This window comes from Quercus suber, unplaced genomic scaffold (assembly GCF_002906115.3).
Source record: "Quercus suber isolate HL8 unplaced genomic scaffold, Cork oak 2.0 scaffold_430, whole genome shotgun sequence".
In the NCBI taxonomy this organism is placed as follows: Eukaryota; Viridiplantae; Streptophyta; class Magnoliopsida; order Fagales; family Fagaceae; genus Quercus; species Quercus suber.
The window spans coordinates 510887-531390 of NW_027069881.1; the positions used below are offsets into that span (position 1 = coordinate 510887).

Sequence of the window (20504 nt, forward strand, 5' to 3'; positions counted from 1 at the left end):
AAGAGTCAACTAAATTGGATATGAATATTGTTAAAAATCAACATTAATTCTCTTGTCTGTAGAAATTTCTAGAGATTCTCTTAATCTCTTTCTTTTCGGAATTCTCTAGACATTACAAGAAAAAACCTACATTGCAACAAAAAGGAATTTTAGTGGCAATAAGAACTAATTTACTTTGTAAAGCTTTTTTGTTGCAGTAGGACTTAAAAATATTAATTTATTGCAACAATATTTTATTTGTTGCAATAACTTGTAATAATTTTGTTGCAATAGAAAAATCAATGCCTTATAAAAATCCCCAAATTTTCATTACCACAATTTTTTAACAAGTATTGATGGTTTGCATCTTTTGTAGATTTTTTTTTTTTTTTTTTNCTAATTCCGTTGAAGGACAGTTACGCTAATAATGATAAGTACCGTTCTCTTCGTGATGATATAATCGATTGTGTTTGTGATCTCCACATTTTTACCGATAGTCGTAAGCGACGTCATATGTTTACGGGGTATTTTTATGCTTTGAAGTGTGATCATCTGTGGTTTTACGGTGAACCTCACAGCCAATTACAGAGGGATTTCGGAGACTTGATGCAAGGTGATCGCAATCATGTTGAGATTTCATGTAAAATCACTCATTGGGTTAGTAGAAACGGAAACTACGCTCCTGTGATTGCAAGGATGGGTGTGCATGTGGAATGCATATGTCCTCCTCAGAATTCCATTATCATCCAACACAATTCTCAAAATGTTGCTGACGACACAGAGCTGCTCGCACCTTTACTATCTCCAAATGGTTCACATACGGACTCAGACGCAGGAGACGCTTCAAGCTCCTCTAGTCCCTGATGACATCTGATTCAAGGCGTCCAGTGGATATAGCAAATGGGCTTGACTTATGTTTGGCTATTGACTCAGCAGATGGTAATGGGTTTGATTTGGGTTCTTCTTCAATAGCTAATCCCTTTATAAAAAGATGACCCCATTTTCAATCTATATCCACCGTCAAAGAAACCGAGTCCGATGCAAAGAAATATGCCCAGGTATTATTTTTACATTGAAACCATTTTCCACTAGAAGACTTAATTCAAAACAATGCACTGTGTATTATGAACATATATATATATATATATATAAAAGAAAAATTCAGAAGTTGGAGTCGGAGTGGATCGCTGAGTTGAAATTTTAGAATTATATAGTCTGCTCATAAAGTCATTGCCCTGTTAAATTTGGTACAATTTCAAACTCATTTGAGGGTTAAGCATTTGGTAGAAGTACAACTAAGCATTTCATTAGGAGTGACTTAAAATCTCAGGAATAGATTTTGCTCCCTTCAAAAAGGGGAAAGTTGTGGTTTCTTATTTTATTTGAATAGTTTATGATTTTAATTGTCTTCAATGCGTAGGCTGTACAATACTGATTGGCCAAATTGGAGTACTTTTTCATATAATCAATCAGCTGTAACACAATGTCAACCTCCTCTAGTCTCTCACGAAACTGGGCACCTCTATCTTTGCCAATTGATTCAAGGCTTCAATTAGATGTGACAAATGGGTCTGACTTGGGTTTGGGATCTGACTCAACTGTTGGAGATGGGTTTGATTTAGCTCCCTCTTCAATGGCCTATTCCTCTGTAAACTATGATTCAGACTTCAATCCATATCCACAGTTGAAGAAAATGAGAGCCTCTTGACCAAATTCCTAGAAAACATGACAAGGTACTGTTATTAAATTGAAACTATTTTCCTTTGCATCATTTTAGTTCAAAATCTTTGGCCTTGTTGAATGACAAAGTATGTCACCCACTTTAGTTGTATTGTTCGATTTGCATCTTTGGGTATCTTTATCACTTTTCGGTCTGTCACACTAAATTAACGCCCTCATTCATAAAGGGGGTACTGACCCAATTTGAAAGGATATGGTAATGTGAAGAAAATAAATATGTAACTATGTAGGGTAAGAATACTTGGCGTTGGCGATCTGTCACTCTTTGAAGTTGGCCTCTAATTGGGTTTTTAAATAAATATGTAACTATGCTTCTACCAAGTGAGAAATCTTATGCACGGGTCATTTTTTTTTACTAGTTGGACATTTTCTGCTTAAGATGTTGCCTTAAGAATCATGGCTACCCTTCTTTTTATTCAAAGTTTCAAACATTGCAGACTTCGAACTAACATTTTGTTTTCAGCTTTTTTTTTTCCTAGTTGAACAAGTTTTTAGTATGAATAAAACTGTGCTTAAAGTTTCCTACATTACGTAAACAGTGACCACTGATGATATCTTTGGATAACTTATATCAAGGTGCAGTGCTTTCTCATCAGTAATGTTGCTAGGATAAAGGATTTTCCTTTTTCATTTCCTCTGGCTGTCATTAAAGAGTACCCCACAGCACAGATGTGCACATGCACACTTTTTCTTTTTCACATATATTTTTTCCCTTGATGAAATGATGTTAATACTGTTGTCATGAACTAAATAAAATGTTACTGGGTTACATAGGTTGTTAACACTTTCATCATGAAGTAAATAACATGTTAGTAGGTAACATAGGTTGTAGAACATAATTCAACATTGAACGGGATAATTTTTTAGTAGCTCTCATTAAAAAAATGACATTTTGAATGAGAGTCCAGATGGAGTTTTATACAAAGAATGGATCTGATTTGTGCTTGATTTATGGTAATGAAAGTTGGAATGATAGATCAAGTTGTTTGGACTTAAAATTAGAGATCAACAATAATGCCCTTTGGATGGGGATTGATTGTATTTGGGAATATACAATATCCAGCTTGGGAGTCTCAAAATTTTCTGAGAGAAAAATAAAAATTCTACAACTTTGTAAGCCCAAACATGTTCTCAAAATGTTCAGAGAACCATCAAGGAGTAGTTGAGGAGAGGCCATGTGTAGTCAAAACATATGTGAGTATTGAGGAGGAGTTGGGAAGCTTGCTGGTTGGTGTAACCCTAGATGGCAAAAACTTGTAATGCACTGTCTAAAGAGTGTTTTACTTAAGCACTCTTTACTTATAAATTACCAAAAAAATAAAAAATAAAAAAGATAGAAAGCTCTACGCAATCTGTCCTGATGCTCTCTATGTCTCTGTTTTATAGGTACTCAGTGCTTTTGAACAACTCAGGCTTTGCAACCTCATGATGAAAGACCAAAGAGGCCTGTTAAGAGTGTGCATAGCTCCTGATAGTTGACAATTGGTGATCACTGCTAAAGGGTTTTGGCAAGCTTCTTCCAAGATGGAGAGGTGGCCGGGGTGGCATGCCAGCTTTTGTGGTCAAATCACAGGTAGGGAAAAGAAAAAGACTGCTAAGATATTTGGCAATCAATTTTTTTTTTTCCCTGAGAGCTAAGCCTAAAGGATTTTCTTAACTTGTCCTCTTGATTGCAAGTCAGATATTGGAGGATGCAAGTGTTATTTGCTGAAGAAGAGAAGGCTACCTTGAAGATTAGAAGTGATAATGGAAGACACTTCTGACTTGCTGAAGCAGGGGATGCAAGTGTTATTTGCTGTTTATAACAGGTATTAACTGAGGCTAGGGTTCTTCGTTGTACCATCCCTTTTTGTTGTATCAATAGAAAAATAAATTTTAAAAAAATTAACTGTATGTCCATTCTAGTTAATATAGCTTTTTAGGTGGGTTTGGGCTTATGATTATAAACTTCAATCCAAGAAGATAAAAGCCACCTTTTCTCCCTTCTAACACATTATTTGACAGTAATTTACTCAAGGTGGATTTTGACTTATGCTTTATCTATTTACACATCATTATAAACTTGGTAGAAATTTTGTTTTTAATTTTAATGTTGTCAGAAAAATCAAATACTTGAATATGAATTGGGTTTTGTTCTCTGAATCAGCTGTTTGCTTATGCCTCTATTCAGCACAGTGCTTCCATAGCAAAACCTCTTCAGGGTTGTTCTGCTTTTTTTCCTCTTCCGAATTTGGTAGGCTTGACTGCAACACAAATTGTTTAGTTCTGTGTTGTAATCTTGCAGTGTGATTACAATAGAGAGGATTGGTTAATTGGCTTGGTTAATTGAAATACAAATGGTAGAAAACTAAATGATGCTTTTATTTTCTCACAAAAGTTGAGTGTGTGTGTGTATGTTTGTCTGTGTATACAAACATACATAACTATTTATTTAGAAATAGCACACATTCCATTAAATAAAGGTATTTTAAAATCTTCTGTCTTATTTTAGAAAATAAATTGATCCAGAAATTGTTAAAGCCTCTGAATTAATATAAAATCTGGACCTATCAAGTAGGGGATGTTGAGTAGTGGAGGAATTAGAATGTTCAATTGTCTGTATACTTGACGCTAATGCAAGGGAAAAAAGAAGGTTCTTCTTTGACAAGGACGAGATGGAAAAAGACCAAATATGATTTTCTAGATCAAAAGCACAAAAATATAGGGTAGAATTGTTGTCTTCTATGTATGAGGGTCATGAAAATAATGCAATGTTGGTCAACATAAGAACTGGGGAAAAACACAACTAAGATACTGGCCTGCAGTATGAATTGTAAAATCTAGTATTTTGAATGGTTCAAGAAAAGTCAGAAGTTTTATAATGAAGATTTTTTTTTCATAGATTTGAGGTTTACCCAGATATTTTCTTGCTCCAGGATAAAACAAGGTTGACTTGGTGGATGGAAGAGATGTTTAGAATTGAAGAGTGTTGACACTTGGAACTTTAGACATAGGTAGCTGTCTCATGCACTAGATCATGTGGAACAATGTTAATCTGCTTGACAATCTTTTTAGTGTTTATAGTCAATTAGCTCTGTCTTAAGTTGATAATAATCAACATAGCTAATTGCCAATTTCGAAGAGCTAGTAAAACAAGGGGTACATGTCAAAATATATATGAAATCGAAGGAACTGATCAACTTATTGGCATTGAATGACATTGGGGTCTCCAGATCAGTAACCTAGTTTAGTTATTTTCGGTACTAATGTTATCTGCCTGCTTTTGTAAAACATGTATTGTAACCTATGATGATTGATAGACTAGGTTAATGACATGAGGGTCAACATGTAAAACAGTAGTTTCTTTGTTTAGCTTAATGCATATGGCCCTTCTCTAACAGAGTTTCCCAAATCCCTCCATAAAATCCCCAAAAAGAACAAGCAACAGAAAAAAGTGATAAAAGAAAAATGCTTGCAATCTTGAACTAGAACTTTATACATCATTATAACTTCTGATCTCCTTGCACTGAGAGATACCATGAAAGTCTATGTTCAGGTTCACTTATAGATAAATAATATAAAAAAAAGATATAAAATCTATGTTTAAGTTACTATTTTTTAATTTCTACGGGAATCAATTGTGAGTAGAGTTCTTCTAAAAAGGAAAGAAAATTGTGAGTGGAATTCTTCAAATTGTGTTGGCCTGATTTTCTTAAATTGCACACAAGAGCGTCAAACTCAAATACCCTTAAACCACATCTTCATAAAGGAGCAGATTCTATGCATCATCCAATATTGCTCTTTGCCACCTATCCCTTTTTATAAGTTTTTTTTTTTTGATAAGTAAGAATGTTATATATACGAATGGCTACTCTATGCATGAATAAACATAGAGCAAACCCAGAAAATACAATCCCTTTTTATAAGTTTGCAATTTGTTAATGCAAACTTATAAAAGGGATAGGTGGCAAAGAGCAATATGAGTTTAATTTTTTGTCACAGAGAATACTCATGTTCCAGTTGTCTTTTCTGGTGATTATCATGATTGATATAGTAATGTAATGGTGGGATACGTAGGTGATATAATGGTACATAACATAAATAATAATTTTTCATTAAAAAAAAAAAAAACTAATAATTCATGTGTGTTTTGTATTTTAAGATAACAAATCATAATTTTAGTACTTTATAAATACTGTAAACAAAAAATTATTTATTTCATATTTTAATGGCAAATTTCCTTGGAAAAAAAAAAAAATTGAAATAGGTCACCAAAGACATCAGATCCTCAATTATTGTATCTATGTTTTTTCAAAATGCCTATTGAATTTTGTATAATAATTTGGTTGGATGTTATTTTGGTTGTATTTTTTTATATTCCTAATTAGTTTTGAAACTTGAATGGACAATTTAATAAACCCTGAATTGGGTCAAGTGTAAAACTTCGGAAAACACAAAAACAAAGCATAAATATTATTTTTCCCTTTTTGAAATTCTATTTTTTGTATTTTTATTGTTGGGAAAATTGGCTCCATTCCCTTCATTGTAAATTCATTCGTGGGCCACGATGGATACTGAAATTTCTACTGGGTCATGTCAACCATTTATTGGGCCATTTCACCTTCAGCCCGTATGCATAGGAAAATTTTCAACTTCAATCCTACTTTACTAAAAGAAGAAAAAGAAAAAGAAATTATTCGTAATTAGTATTGTCCTTTTATGAGTTTCAATGATTTTGCTGGTGCTTTTTTGCGTCTAGCAGTATTTGAATATATTTTTTCTTACCTATCAAAAAAAAAAAAGATTTTGTGATGACAACTAGATTCTATGGTAAACAGCAACTACCCTTTAACTGTATTTTTTTTTTTTAGTGATTACTCCTTAGTTTTTATTTGTGAAAATTATTTGTAACGGATTTGGTTACGGGACAAGATGGACATTCTCAGTTCTTGTCAATTGACCCCCAATTGGCATCTGTCAGCATTATAACTATGTTTTAGGCAGTTTAGAATGTATTGATTGAACAAATGTAGACATTGTGGTTATCATTGTCACAAAATATATTTGTCAAAACTAAGCAGGATTGCCCTTTTAAGAGTACTCTTTAGATTTCAGTGAATTTGGAGGAAGTGAAGGTATTAACATTAGAGAGGCTACTTGAAATTTAAAGATTGGAAACAATCTGATACTTGCTTTCTTGAATGCAGTTCCATAAAAGGATTTTAGAACCTCTGAATTACTGTAAAATTTGGACCTATCAAACGGAGGATGTTGAGTTGTAGAGCAATTAGAACATCCTGTTGAGTATTAGCAGAGGGGTCTTCTTTGACCAAGGAGAACATGAACAATGGCATTTGTGGTTCTTTGGAACCAAAGCATGAAACGTAGTGTAGAAATTTTGGGTCTTCTGTACATGAGGGTCATGGAAGAAATACAATGTTGTTTAATGTAATAATTGAGCTAAAATATAGTTAAGGTAACTGGTGTGCCATATAAATTGAAAGCTAATTCTTAAGAAGGGTTTAAGGAGAGTCTGTATTACAGCAAATATTTTTTTCCTTGATTTTGGAGGTTTCGGATTTGAAGAAAGAATTCAGCTGTAAGGTGCTTTTGAAAGATGTACCCAGATATGCCATGCTTGACTAGCTAATGACACTTCTTCTGCTAGTGGGGCTTTGAGTTGAACAAATTATCATTTTTTTTTTGAAATTTTCAAATATTATTTGAGTTGTACACGTTCTTAATTCACTCTCTGCATAAGTTGTTAGCCTTAGAGCTCATTCCTAGGCCTTTTCTTTCCATTAAAACTTTTTAGACTTTGAACTAACAAATTTTTCCTCTGTTTTAGTGTGGAGTGTGGATTGTCATTATGATGGAGGAGGGGTACTGAGGCAAGTTTCATCAGGGGAAGGTGAGGTCGAGAGAGGTTTGGTTGAACAAGACTGCTAGATCGGAGAGGTTTCAGGAAATTTGGAGGAAGTGAAACCTGGTTTAGGTCCTGTCGAGCTCTTGGAATGGTATGTGTGAGATGTGACTTTTGTTTTTGTTTGATTGTTTTTAGAGTTTATGTATATATCTGGTGCTGTGTGTGTTCTACTGCTTTATTTTCTATGAGAATAAGCTTAATTTAGTAATGATGTGTCCTTTGGAAACTGGTTTTGGGGAATTAGATGGTAGTTACATAATTACGTTACTTTACTTGGTAACCCAGCTATTGGAGTGGAAAAAAGTTTGGAGATGGAGTCTATGTTAAATGAGATCTTGCTAAATATATTCAATCGTTACAAACTCAACAGTCTGATTCCCTCTCTCTCTTTCACACACACACACACACACATGCATACATGTACGTATTTCTATGTATATCTGCCTTTTTGTTTTGGTATATGGGTGAATGTTATTTTCTTAAAGGCAGTTCCATAATAAGTCTTTTAAAACCTCTGAATTATTGTAAAATTAAGACTATCAAATGCAGGATGTTGAGTAGTAGAGAAATTAGGAACATCAAGTTGACTATGTAAATGATGCTAATGCAGGGGAAAAAAAGAAGGTTCTTCTTTGACCAAAGAAAATATGAACAAGGGCATATGTGATTCTTTGGAGCCAAAGCATGAAAGATAATTCAATTTTTAGGTCTCTCTGTATACGAGGGTCATGGAAACAACACAATGTTGTTCAATATATTATTTGAGGTAAAACATCGTTAAAGTACCTGGTGTGCAATATAAATCGAAGGCTTATTCTTTAGATGGGTTCAAGAAGAGGTTGTTCTATAGTGAAAATATTTTTCTTAATTTATGAGATTTAGGGCTGTAAGGTGATTTTGAAAGGTGTACCTTGATATTTTCTTGCTCCTAGATATGCCAAGCTTGACTAAGTAGATAGAATAAATGTTAATTAGAGAATTTTCACTTGAAATATTAGAAGTAGGCCCCGTGCACTGGATCATGTGGAACATTGTTAATCTGCTCTGACGCTGATTCAGCGGAAACTATTTTTGAATTTTGGATTTTTGTGTACCGAGTCTATGAAAATTGGAATGACATTATGAAGAAGTGTGGAAGGCATTGTGAAATTAATTCAATGGGAGATAAAGGGTAGAATTAAATTTGATAATGGAGGCTACTGTAATTCCATTTAAAATAAGGTGCTTTGCAGCCTGTGGGATATCTCCTATTCTGTTCTCAGATTCAGCTTGTGACTGATTATGTGTTGCAGTTTGGTATAACTGCTAAGACTTTAGTCCTACTTTAGTTGTTAACTATGCTTCTGCTATACCTTGTTACTCATTTATCAGAAGAAGAAAAAACAGATGTAACTCTGTTGTTTGTTGATAATGATCAACAAAGCTAGATGCCCATTTGGAACTGCTGGTAGAATACATGTATGCATCAAATAAACTTCTAGAAATGGTTCTTAAGTGCTTGGTCAATGTAATGGCCTTGAAATGTTAGTGGGGTCTCCTGATTAGTAACTTTGCTTACTTTGTTTGAGTCAATAAATTTTATTACGTGCCTGCTTTTGAGTTTGTATATGGGAGCTTGTGGTGATGTATAGACTTATATTAATGAAATGAAGGTTAACAAAACAATAATTTTTTTAAATTTTATTTTATTATCTTGATATATTTCACCCTCAGCTAACAATCCCTTCCAAATTCCACCCTAATATTCCCCAAATCAAGCAAGCAACAGAAAACTGATAAAGGAAAATGCTAGCAATTTTGGAACTGTAACTTTATGTATTATTAGTACTTCTCTTCTAATCTCCTTGCATAGGGACATACCATGAAACTCATGTTCAGGTTCAGAATGTTTTATATTTAGAGGAATCAACTGCAAGTAGCTTTCTTCAAATGATTTTGCTAATTTTTTCTTTAAATTGCATATTCAGATCTTAAAACTTTGGGAGCTTCTTTTCTCATTTCTTTTAAAGCTCACAATTCCTCAAGCTGCACCTTCAGAATGAAGCAAGTTATTTATATCAGCCAATATTGCTCTTTGGCCCCTATCCCTTCCATATTCTTGCAAATCATTTGATCATCCTATTGTTGTCCTCCTTTAATGCACCTGTTTTCCTCTCTGATCTAGGGTAGTCTTTTGCCAGCTCCTTTTGAAGTTGTTCACTTTAGCCCCAAACAACTGATCAGATGCTTGTAATGTTCATAGCATGTGTTATGAGTTTGTTATGGGCAAATTGGATCAGGCTTTTTTTTGCTGATATGACCATTGAAAAAGTAGGTCAGCCAACAGTGGCCATTGCTAGCTACTTTGCTGAGCCAATGTTTGACATGCTTGTTGGGCTTGGAACAACTTTGATAATACAAAAACCAATGTTTATCCAAATGCTTATGGGAATGGTGATTGCATTGTCTTCCTGTTATTGAGCTTGTGGGTCTGTACTGATTTCGAGTTCAATGTTTATCCAAATACAAACAATGGTCTAAATCTGTATTTTGTTTATACTGAAAATGTAACACCCCAAAATCATAAGCAATAAAGGTCTATTTAATCTAAATAATCTATAAAAATATTAAATGAAAGAAACCAACAATCTAAAATGTCATCACAAATGTCAGAGCTCTAATTCACCAAATACAAAACATTCTCAAAATAATTCTCCAATACAATGTTCAATACCATAAAATAATGATAAAATCCTCAATTCAACAAAATAGTTTGTGACTACTATCTCCCAAGAATCTTTACTCCAATAATCCCTGTAATGTATCTGTAAAGAGAAATAAAAGGGGGGGAGGGGTGAGATAACTTAATAAATGGAATTTACTAACATTGGAGTGTGGGAAGAAACCTTCAAATAAATAATTCTTATAGCAATTTCATAACTTGAAACTCATCAATATTTATCATTAAATATTTCATGTAAAAGAAAAATATCTTTATATTGTGAGCCATCATAATATATATATATATATATCAATACCATCACATACACAGTTTTCTAGGCTTTACTCGTGGTCAACGTTTACGCCTCGTTGACAGGGTTGTGTTGTTCCCTTTTCTGGGACTGGAACCTCCTTGTCATCCCCTTTCTTAAGAATGGCTCCTTTGGAACCTAAAGGTGCATTCTCTTGCTAAGGAGCTTTCTTTTTAGATCCTCAATAGTATACTCCCTTGCTAAGGAGCTATCAAATGTGCACTGTCCCATTTTCTGGGATTGTCTCTTGCTAAGGACTAGCTGCAGTATGATTGTCCCTTGCTAAGGACTAAAACAACACTGAGCTTTTAATCATGGCTTGCCATAGGTTTTCAAAACATATACAAGATGCTCACATAAATAATCCATTCAAGATGCTCACAAAAATAATCCATTCATAATTCTCGAAAATATAAGGATGCATTCACACATACAAATTAAATAAATTTAGGTTGTCCCACAAGTTTTTCATAAAACGAATAATAAATGTGCACATCAAGAAATTATAAAATATCCATTTATATGTATTGAATAACAATATATTTCTTTGATATACAATAGTTTAATAACCAACATTGTTTGGGAAAAACCTCCAAAATTAGTAAACACCACTTACCTCTTAGTTGCAAAAATAAAAGAAATCAACCTCCCTTGAATCACAACAATTCAGTGGAATTAGAACCTAGCAACACCAAAAATAGGTTCATCAATACACAATTTCCCACTTAAAATCTATTTTCACACTTAAATGGTTTTATCCTAGACAATATTGATATATCTAAAATTCTCCATTAATTCACCTAACTATCCGATTTGCTATTGGAAGTCACGTATTGCCTTAATTTGTTGCTTAGCATTCCCTCTTGATGCCACTAGATGTCCATTGACTCTAACATTATATATATAAATATATATATTCAACTTAACATTGAAAGCCACGTGAGATAGCTTTAATCTATCAATCTAGTGCTAGAATGCTCTCTTGATGCCGCTGGACATCTACTGACCTTAATATTATATATATATATATATATTCAATCTAACATGGGAAGCCACGTACAAGGCTTACTATCAATCTAGTTGCCTATTGCCCCTTTAATGCCGCTGGACAAGGATTTAGACAATAAAGAAAGTGTGATAGTTGATCGGTCAACAATTGAGGCTATGTGTGAATGCAATAACCACAAGCACTCTTTTCACTTTAACATGGTGACAAAGTCCAAGCCTATTACTCTATTTGGTTCAATTCAAAGTCTGTGCTCTTTCCTGACATATTGACCAATCTTTATCCAATATAATACAATTATATGAGCCCTTTTCTAATAGTATTCATGATAGTCTAGGTTCATATCAATCGCTAACTATTGACTATTCAAACTTCTTAAATCTTGAGCATGAGAAAATCATACCTGAAGACTCCAACTCAACGCCACAGTGAAGGAAGGCAAGGTTCAATAGTCGGCTGAAGCAAAAGAAATCCCATCAGCAAATACACGTGTAAATTAAGTGGAAAAAGGCTAGGGTTTTTAAGGCCTATATATTTACTCATGCCACCTCACTTGGGCTTCATAATTCATAGTATTAATCTCATTTTTTAATAGTTTAGGCCTAAATCAATTTAATCCATTTAATTGTAGGCCTCCTTTATAATTTACATATAATAATTAAATGGCGTCAAAATTTTGGGGTGTTACACATACATTCTAAAGGGTGGTGCAAACTTCCCTCCCCCTCCCTTTTGTGCTTCAAACCAATTCACAATTGACCGAAACTCTTCCTCCTTTGTACTAAACACATGGCTATTCGCCAACCCCACATGTCCTAACTCACAATGGCCTATCTCTTCTCCCTTTAATGATTGTTGTGAAATATGCCATGCATTGCCAAAATACCCAATTGGGAGTGGAGCTTGCAATTGCCTCCAAGAGTCTATACAAATTGAGAGGAAATGTGTAGTGTAACTTTTAGGACCTTTCAAAGGTGTGATACGTGACCAAAAGAGTGCTGCTAGCAATTCAAAAGGAGTGGCATTAGGACAATTTTCCTGGATGGTTGAGAGGCATTGTTTGATCACTGAATTAGAAATTTTGATTGTGGTTTTGGCCATTTTGACTAAGAGAGTCTGTCATTTGAAAGAAGCACCAAAGCAACAACATGAGAAATTAACTTTGTAAAGTCATGGGTAAAACTCGCCCTTGAAAACCAGCTTGCAAGGGGAGAGTACCTAAGAGCTTATATACACATATTTAAGTTTACACTTCAGTCACATGGGACACAGGATTAAAACATACTTCCATGCTTCGTAGCCAATGACCATAACAACTCGTTCTATCGACACTGACCTGATGGTAGCCTTTTCTCTTTTTTAGTGAATCCACTCGTCTATCAGTTATTCAATGGCTTAGTAAAACATTTTAATCTAGCCTCTAGGTAGCTCCCTCTAAAATCTGACCACAAAATTGCAACTCATTTGATCATATACTCAATGAGCTATGTTCGATTACTCAACATGGTGGTTGGCTCTAATAACAAGAAAACTGACTTACAATGGTGAATTCTACCCATGAGTTTGTATCACTTTGTGCATAATGGTGCCAAAAAATTTATATATTTTAAGTTTATTACTTTAAAGGGTTGTTTAAGTTGAAAGACAAGTTTCTTTACGCATGATAAAGAGTCAACTAAATTGGATATGAATATTGTTAAAAATCAACATTAATTCTCTTGTCTGTAGAAATTTCTAGAGATTCTCTTAATCTCTTTCTTTTCGGAATTCTCTAGACATTACAAGAAAAAACCTACATTGCAACAAAAAGGAATTTTAGTGGCAATAAGAACTAATTTACTTTGTAAAGCTTTTTTGTTGCAGTAGGACTTAAAAATATTAATTTATTGCAACAATATTTTATTTGTTGCAATAACTTGTAATAATTTTGTTGCAATAGAAAAATCAATGCCTTATAAAAATCCCCAAATTTTCATTACCACAATTTTTTAACAAGTATTGATGGTTTGCATCTTTTGTAGATTTTTTTTTTTTTTTTTTTGATTTTGTTGTTAACAGGTTAAATATGATGTGTTTAGTGGAAAAAAAAAGATTTAAAATATATATAAAATTTATTGCAACAAAAATTATTGTTGCCGTAACTTATTGCAACAAAAAGTTTGTTGCAATAAGTTTCACAAGTACTTTACTGACCTATTGCAACAAAAAGATTTGTTGCAATAAGTTTTCAAAGGTACTTTATTGCAACAAAAATTGATGAGTTTCCCTATATTATTTAATATCAGTCACATATTCTTAACTTGTCTAGAAGATTAGTGAAAGAAAGATATTTTTACTGTTATTAAAAGATAATAATGGACTGTGCTAAAGAATTCAAAGTCAATTGGTGAGTTAACCAACAACCATCAATTTTAGGAAATTTTTATGGGAAATTAAAAAAACTGTCAAAAAATTTAATCACATTTTCACTTTTTCTTAAAAAAATTTCCTAAAATAGTTTACAAATATATGCCATAAGGGTATACGTTAATAAACCCTTAACAACATGGGAAGAAAACCTGCCTTACAACCTAGAACACCTACCAATTCAACTTCTGCTCAAACCATTTCACTTGGACCCATATTCATGTTTAATTTAGAAATCTCTCAAAGCAAAGATCAAAGAAAATTTTTTGTCTAACAAGTAATTAATGGTATCGAAGATGCAAGCCGTCTCATGGACAAAAGTGAATTTTTGATCTGGTTCTAGTCACGGACTTCCAAATGTTCTAATATTATGTGATTGATGCTTCTGGATTTTAGATCTATTCAATATTATCACTACATGTCATCTTTTGTTTAGAAGCACATTTTATGGGATGACTTCCTGACTTCTGAATTGCAAGAACATACGCCAAGCATTGCCAATGTATTTTATGTTTTTCTTCCATTCTTGAATTGAAACATTGCTACTCTTTATGCAGGGACCAATGACTAATAAAAAAAATCAGCACAATTGCCTCTTTGTTTTTGTTATAGTTGTGCTTACATATATATTATATTCCCATCAAGAATTTGTCTTAGGGGTTATAAAATAGAATGGTTGATACATAAACAGGTGTGTATGAGACAGATAACCTAATGTAATATGATGCCCCACTATTATATTTCAGCATATACAATCATACATTAGTACTTAAATAAACAATAGTAAATATATTTTGGTATCTAAATCAGTTTCTTTAAACTGTGCTAAATTGAAAACTTTTGAATTTCTCAAAAATCTAATCAGTAAGAAGCAAAAACATATATATTGAATAGAAAGAAGAAGACTCACCAACTGCACAAATGCTTGTCCCTTTTTTTTTTTTTTTTTGGTTATCTTCTTTGACTAGATCAAGCCAATAAAATTGTCCCTTAGACCATAAAAATTTAATTTCAAGCCCTCAGCATGCAAACACAAAGAAAGACTATTACATTAAAAGTCAAGAGCCAGGAGAACATATAAATCCCTACAAAATAACAACAGCAGTTGAGCATAGCAAAAAAGAATATATCAAAACACAGTTATGAAAAAAATAGCTAGTTCCGAGATTGCAAAGTTTGAATAAAATGAAAGGGTGCAGCCAGGAGTTCTATGGCAAACATCTTATGCAGAAATGTAGTAAAAACATGCCCATGGAAACTACCAAAAGACCAATCCATGCATAAGAAGTCTCACTAGGTAGAAGCATTATTGCACAGTTATTTAAATATTTATCATGTAAATGCAAGAACATAATTTGTCTAACAGATCATGATATAGGATTTTCCTGAAACAAAGATGATGGTATTGAATTATTATGTCTCAAGAAGTTGTAGTTCAAAAAGTACAACCTAGATAAACATAACTACTAGTCAACTTCACACAAACACCTGGAGGGAAATCAGCATTAGGAAATGGCTTTCTACAATGCCTTAGTCTAGGCAGGTGATCATAGCATTAAGGCCTCAGATCCCAAATCAAATTCAAACCCATTCTTTTATCACAATCATCCAATTCAACTGCATTTTAAGACCATTAAGATCATAAACTATTCAAATAAAATAAGAACCATTATTTTCCCCCATTTTTTGAAGGGAGCAATATCTATTACTGAGTTGAAGTCACTCCTATTTAAATACTAAGTTTTGCCAAACCCACCAAACCTAATCACTTTGTAAAATTGTTTTACTCTCAAATGACTTTAAAAATGCACCAAATTTAACAAGCAATGACTTTATCAGTAGACTATATAACCCAAAAATTTAAGCTCAAGGATTCACTCTTACTCCTACTTCTAAATTTTTCTTGTTGGTTGGTTGAATCTGTATATATATATATATTTTTTTTTTCCATAATACACAGTGCATTGCGGTTGAACTGAGTCTTCTATCTGAAAATTTATGGCAACATGACAATTCCATTAATCAAACCTTAAATTCCTAGCAACATTCACTTAAGCTATCTGTTTCAGAACTAATACCACTGAGCCTTTTCAAAACTCCATGACAATATGCTAAACTAATTAAAACCAGTAATTCTAATCATTTCAAGAACTCTTTTGACAATGGCCAATCAGATGTGTATCTTAGTGAGTCTGAAAAAGCATAGGGCTTTTGACTTTATTGGTTCATTAACTAGACAAATTAATGTTTTTTCTCAAATAATTTTGAAGGCTCTTTAACCATTACAAATTTACAAGATATTGAATTTAAAAACAAATAATATGACCATCAATTATACTTTTACTTTGCACAAATGTCCTTTCAAATTAAATTAGTATCCCGCATGAAAGAACCCATTAATTTAGAGAAAGAGAATGGGAAGTGAAAAAACCCCCAAAGATGCAAATCAAACACTGCAAAAAGGGAGACATACTCTAGCATTTAACAATGTAAAAGAAATCAAATGAAGATGATGCAAAGGAAAATAGTTTCAATGTAATAATAGTACCTGGGCATTTTACTTCGAAATTTGATTAAGATATTATCAGTTTCTTTAACGGTGTATATGGATTGAAGATGGAGTCATCTTTTTATAAAGGAATGGGCCACTGAAGAAGAACCCAAATCAAACCCATTAACATTTGCTGAGTCAATACCCAAATTTAGCCTACCCAAACTTAAGTCAAGCCCATTTGGCATATCCTTTTTTTTTTTTTTTTTGAGAAACATTTGGCATATCCATTGGAAGCCTTGAATCAAATGTCAAGGAAAGACACCCAATGCAATTCATAATTAATTCTATTATTTATTTTACCTTGTCAATTTCTTAAGTTCCTAATATTGCTTAAATTTTGTTAGCATTAATGTGAGACTTGTGCAGAGTGCACATTAGAAATCTAAGTTTTACGCTTAAAAGACTATTCCATAATAATATTTTCAGCAAGCTATGAAAAACTATAAGGTTATGTAAATGGGTTGATGTGCAGTAGTAAATTTAAGAATTCCTAATACAGTTCTTGTTTCGTTAACACCAAATACAAACACACATATCCCTCTTCCCTCATTAGCCTTGAAAAATAGCTTATGTGCAACTTCTTTCACCATCTCCAAAGTAGGATTTTTCTTCCATAAGCCATGTCCTATCTCAAATGTCCAACTTTCTACCCATTAATCCATATATATAAAATATTGAAAATAATTTGTTTTAACTTTTTAAATATTATTCTTATTGTATCTTAGAAAGAGGACGAGACAATAACTGCTTAACCGCTTATTGTATCCTTCCTAGCAAAATGCTTACTATTGCCAAATCCAGCAGGCCTCATTTGGCAACTACCACTCTGCCCCTTCAAATCCCATAAGAAACTATGCTCAACTAATTAAACCAATAATTCCAATTCAATACAAGTAATCTCTTGAGTATGTCTAAGCAATGTTGATCTTCATCAATATAAAATATTATTTTCATTTTGGCTTTACTTGTCCATTAAGTTGCCCAACTTTATGCTTTTCGCTAAAAGAATTTTGAAAACTTCTTTTCCATTAAAAGGAATGCAACTTAGCAACAAATCATATTACTAATTTCTTTCATTAGTTCTGTTCTTTTGTTTGCATTACTGTATCCTTTCAAATTGGCTTAATACCCCTTTAATGATAAGCGTGTTAATATAATGAAAAAAAGTGCGAAGTGAAAAAGATGTAAATCAAGCAATACAACTAAATAGGGACACATACTCTGGCATTCAACAACTCAAAAGAAATCAAACAAAGATGATGCACAGGAAAACAGTTTCTAAGTATTAACAGTACCTTGCCACGTTTCCTTGAAATTTGATCAAGAGGTTTTAATTTTCATTGACTGTGGCTATGAATTGAAATTGGAATCATCGTTCACCGAGGGATAGGCCAGTGAAGAGGAACCCAAAATAAACCCATGTTCAACAGTTAAAGGAAATCCCATATCAAAGTCAAACCCACTTGTCACATCTATTGGAAGCCCTGAATAAGATGGCAAAGAGAGGAGCACAATGTCATTAGGGACAATCAAAGCCATTAGATGATTTGCATTGATAGGGATAGGCAATTAATGACAATACCAAATCATAGCCATAATTGTGAAAGCCCTTCAAACTTGACAGAACCAAATCTATATGGGCCCCTATCACTTCTTTAATCTTTGTGCTTTTGAACATTCGTTTACTTACCACTAATGGAAATGACAACATGATAATCAGATCCAATGGGCAAGAGACTTCCGCCCAGGTATGTGATTAAGGGCCTAGTACCCCCACCATATTCCCGCATTGAATGACATGATATAAAAACACACGAATAAAGTCAAATTAGTTAATGACTTTTCAAGACCTTTAAACTGTAGTCTCTCTTCTCTCTTTACTGTTTTCTCTCCACTACCAAAAAAAAAAAAAAAAAACCCCATTTATTCTGACATCTAAAACTTCAAATACAATTACAAATCATTTTGGAAAGTCTTAATAAAAAAGACAGTATATCTTTGTGTAAATTCCATCAGTTAACAAACAAATAAAATATTATACAAATGTCTTTCATTCTTAGTTCCACCTAAATGATCAAAGAACGACAATATTCCACGTACCTCTATTGATCCACTAATTATTGATCCACTAATTTACTAATCATCTCATCTCTTTTTCTTGTCATGGTAAGCCTTTCCTTAACTGAATAAAAATCTGACACTTTCTAGATGCTACAAAAACACCATGAAAATAATAACTACACAAAACCCACAAATAACTTGACCCAAACATAGATGTCACTCAATTTGGGCACTGATAATCAAAGGTCATTCACATACAAAAATATTGTCCTTTAATTAAGATGTTGTATTGCCTAATATTGAACACCAAATATTCTTACCCTGCAAAGCTATAAGCCATGCAATGATATTTATTGATCAAATTACTAATTTGATCGAATTACTAATTTCCTTTCATTAATTCTATTATTTTCTTCGCATTACCATATCCTTTCAAATTGTGTTGGCACCCCTTTATGAACGAGAGCGTTAATTTAATGAAACAGAAAAGAAGTGATAAAGATACCCAAAGATGCAAATCAATAATATTACTAAAGGGGTGACATACTTTGTCATTTAACAAGGCAAAAGAAATTGGACTAACAAATGCAAAGGAAAACATTTCAATTTAATAACAGTACCTTGCCATGTTTTCTAGGAATTTGATCAAGAGGTTCTCATTTTCTTCAACTGTGGATGTGGATTAAAGTCTGAATCATAGTTTACAGAGGAATTGGCCATTGAAGAGGGAGCTAAATCAAACCATCTCCAACAGTTGAGTTAGATCCTAAACCTAAGTTAGACCCATTTGTCACATCTAATTGAAGCCTTGAATCAATTGGCAAAGAGAGGTGCCCAGTTTCGTGAGAGACTAGAGGAGTTGACATTTTGTTACAGTGAGTCATTATATGAAAAAGTACTCTATTTGGCCACTCGGTAATGTACAGCCTAGCATTGAAGACAATTAAAATCATAAACTATTCAAATAAAATAAGAAACCATGATTTTCCCATTTTTAATTCACATCCTAATGAAATGCTTAGTTCTACCAAATGCTTAACCTCAAAGACTTTGAAATTGTACCAAATTTAACAGGGAATGAATTTATGAGAGACTATATAATTCTAAAATTTCAACTCAGCATCCACTCCTACCAACTTCTGAATTTTTCTTATATATATATATATATATATATTCACAATACACAGTGCATTGTTTTGGATTAAGTCTTCTAGCGAAAAATAGTTTCAATGTAAAAATAATACCTAGCCATATTTCTTCGCATTAGACTTAGTTTCTTTGACGGTGGATATAGATTGAAAATGGAGTCATCATTTTATATAGGGATTGGCTATTGAAGAAGAACCCCAATCAAACCCATTACCATTTGCTGAGTCAATACCCAAACATAAGTTAAGCCCATTTGCTATATCCACTGGACACCTTGAATAAGATGTTATCAGGGACTAGAGGAGTTTGAAGGGTCTCCTGCATCTGAGTCCATATGTGAACCATTTTGAGATAGTAAAGGTGCGAGCAGCTCTGTGTCGTCATCTACATTTTGAGAATTGTGTTGGATGATAACAGAATTCTGAGGAGGACATATGCATTCCACATGCACCCCTATCCTTGCAATCACAAGAGTGTATTTTCCATTTCTACTTACCCAATGAGTGATTTTACTTGAAATCTCAACATGATTCTGATCACCTTCTATCAAGTCTTTGAATTCCCTCTGTAATCGGCTATGAGGTACACCAAAAAACCACAAATGATCACACTTCAATTCAGAAAAACTCGCCCTAACCATGAGACATTGCTTACGACTATTGGTAAAAATGTGGATATCACAAAGACAATCGG

The 20504-nt window shown here is 33.2% G+C and overlaps 1 long non-coding RNA gene across 2 annotated transcripts; it reads left to right on the plus strand.

The window, feature by feature from the left end:
- The first annotated feature begins 381 nt into the window (after window positions 1-381).
- Window positions 382-9830, plus strand: LOC112039046 (uncharacterized). 2 transcript variants are annotated; one of them, XR_010624319.1, is made up of 7 exons: window positions 382-1037; window positions 1400-1712; window positions 3106-3292; window positions 3401-3527; window positions 4635-4712; window positions 7547-7715; window positions 8235-9830. It is a non-coding gene; the product is annotated as an uncharacterized LOC112039046 (long non-coding RNA). The 2 variants fall into 2 exon arrangements; XR_010624318.1 differs by lacking the exon at window positions 4635-4712.
- Window positions 9831-20504: the final 10674 nt, after the last annotated feature.